Source organism: Mastomys coucha, chromosome X, assembly GCF_008632895.1.
Source record: "Mastomys coucha isolate ucsf_1 chromosome X, UCSF_Mcou_1, whole genome shotgun sequence".
Classification (NCBI taxonomy): domain Eukaryota; kingdom Metazoa; phylum Chordata; class Mammalia; order Rodentia; family Muridae; genus Mastomys; species Mastomys coucha.
The window spans coordinates 101,980,904-101,983,756 of NC_045030.1; positions in this window are offsets into that span (position 1 = coordinate 101,980,904).

Here is a 2,853-nt window from a genome sequence, read left to right on the forward strand (position 1 = left end):
TAGGCGTGTTCCATGGGGAATTTGATTCCCTCAGGTGTCCTGCTTCTAATTGCTCCTGCACTAGCAATGAATTTTCTCTTGAGATAAAGACCACTGATCAACCCACACAGGAATATTATCTACCCACTTGATTTTATCTTCATGGGGTACAGGTAAGACAGTGGCCATTACAGAAAATGTTTCAAACCTTTATTATTAGCACGAGGCTTATGACCTCTGTATGTTCTAATGTCCCGTGTGGACCTCTGCCTATTAGCTAGTTCATTAGGGCTACATAATACCAGCCTCATTTGTGAAAACAGATCTCTCCCCCACAGAGTGACAGGGAGGTTGGGCATAACATATGGTTGAATCTGCCCTGAGTTGCCTTTCTCATCTCTCCAGGTTAGAAGCTTAGAGCTTCGTTTTAGGTTGTTGGCATACCCAATCCCTCGAAGGTGAGTAATGGACTCAGCCAAAGGCCATGTCAGTGGCCAGCTCTGAGCTTTGATGATGCTCACATCCGCCCCTGTGTCAATTAATCCTTCAAAACATTTTCCTTTAATAGTTAGTTTAGGATTAGGCCTTTTACTCGTAATAGACTGTATCTAGTAAACTTCAGGAGCACCAGGACAACTCTGTCCTGCCTCATTAGTAATATCCTTAGGATACATAGGAACTAAGATAATCTGAGTAATTTTTTTCATAAGCAGGTACTATAATATCACCACATGGTGAAGAAGCCATAATCTTTATTTCTCCTTGATAATTGCGATCAATAACACCTGGGTAAACCTGTAAACCATCTACAGTAACACTACCTTTGCCAATCACAAAACCCCATGTCTCTGGAGGCAGTGGCCCATAAACTCCAGTAGACAGAATCTTAATTCCAATTTCTGAGGTTAATACTGTGTGCCAGGAGGAGAATAACTCCACTCCTGTACGTCCTGGCATGGCTCTGAGGAGCTCAGGTATAGATCTTCCTGACTTGTCAGTCTCTGGGCCCCACACACTGCCTTTTGGTTCAAGAATGGGGCCCAGGGCTGGCCCTTGGACTCGTTTTTTGAACAAGTATAGTCTTGAGAACTTTTCTTAAATCTTTTCTCTCTGGCCCAATGTTTTCCTTTCTTACACCGATCACACAATCTCTGCCCAGTGCCTGCTTGCTGCCTCTCTGCATTTCCTGACCTTTTTGGACATTCGCTTTTAAAATGGTTAATGCTGCCACAATTATAGCATTTCTTGCTATCCTGCCGCTGTGCCAAAACTTTTGGGACAGTTGTGTCTTGTAACGTGGCTGCAATGGGTAAGCTTTGATTGAAGTTAGGGTCTATGTCCGCACAGAGGCGAATATAACCAGAAATATCCATCTGACCCTTGTGCGGTAGGAGAACTGCCCTGCACGTTGCGTTAGCATTCTCAAAAGCTAACTGCGTGATAAGGGGACCCTCTGCATAGGAACTTATAAGCGTCCTGCTGGCTGCCTCCTGTAGCCTAGCCACGAAATTCTGAAAGGGTTCCTCTGGACCCTGTCATATGCCCATCAGGTTCACACTGCCTTCACCTTTAGTGGGCAGCCGCATCCAAACCCTGCAGGCTGCAATAGCAACTTGAGCAAGCGCCCTGGCAGGATAGTCTACTACTTGCCTATTAGCTCCTTCAAACTGACCTTCCCCTACAAGCATTTCTAGAGTCCAGTCAGGATTATCCGCCTGAGCTTTTTTTTTGTTTGTTTGTTTTGTTTTTTTGAGACAGGGTTTCTCTGTGTAGTCCTGACTGTCCTAGAACTCACTTTGTAGACCAGACTGACCTCGAACTCAGAAATCCGCCTGCCTCAGCCTCCCAAGTGCTGGGATTAAAGGCATGCGCCACCACCCCCGACCCCTGCCTGAGCATTTTGCATGGCAATTTTCTTACTATGTGTAGGCAGCCGCTTGGACGATACCCACGTGGCAGCACCACGTGGTGGCAGCGATAGATGATTCCACTGTGCATGCGCCCTTCCTGAGCGAGCTGGCTCATGCAGGTGCCCCTCCCGAGTGGGCTCATGCAAATTAGGTGTCTCCTGAGCGGGTGTATGCTAACTAATCATGCACCAAACCCAAGCAGGTGTGTGCTACCAAGCCCCTCCCAAGCAGGTGTATGCTAATGAGGTGATTCCAGAGAACCAATCCAGTAGAACCACAAGGGCTTGGGCACGGGTATAAAAAGGGGTGCTTTCCAGGCAGTCAGGGCCATTCCACAAGTGGCGTCCCTGGGTGGGTCAGAATGGCGGCTTCGTGTCAAAGTGACCCATAGGAGACTCCAGAACTCTCGACGGACAGGGACAGGGCTGTCGATTGGAAAGCGCTCGGTAAGTTGAGCCTTCAAAGTAAAGTTCCCGGTTAGGGACAAGTCTGCCTTCAGAGCAGGGAAAGTGCTCGGTATTTGAGCCTCAAAGTAAAGCTCCTGGTTAGGGACAAGTCTGCCTTTAGAGCAGGAAAAGTGCTCGGTAGTTGAGCCTTCAAAAAAATAAATAAATAAATAAATAAAAAGCTCCCGGTGAGGGACTATCTATAATATGTTTCCTGTCGACCCTGTCTGGCTTGCGTTGTTCGTGTTATTGTTTTTCTTTCTGATTTGTCTTGTCTGCTTTCTTTCGAATTGTCGAAGACCAGGGAAGGAGTGTGTCTGCTGGGTCTAGACTTTAGTAAAAGAGGCCCAGGTCTTATATTCTCTTGCCTGTTTTCGTTTAAAACTAAAAAGGGCAACACTGTGGAGAGCTGAGCCCTGAGTGAGCGGCCTTGTAACTTCCGCACCTGGGCCAGGAGGCGGAGCTTAAGTAACTGGCTCCAGAGAGGCAGGAGAAGCATAAGATTAGAGCAGGAGGAA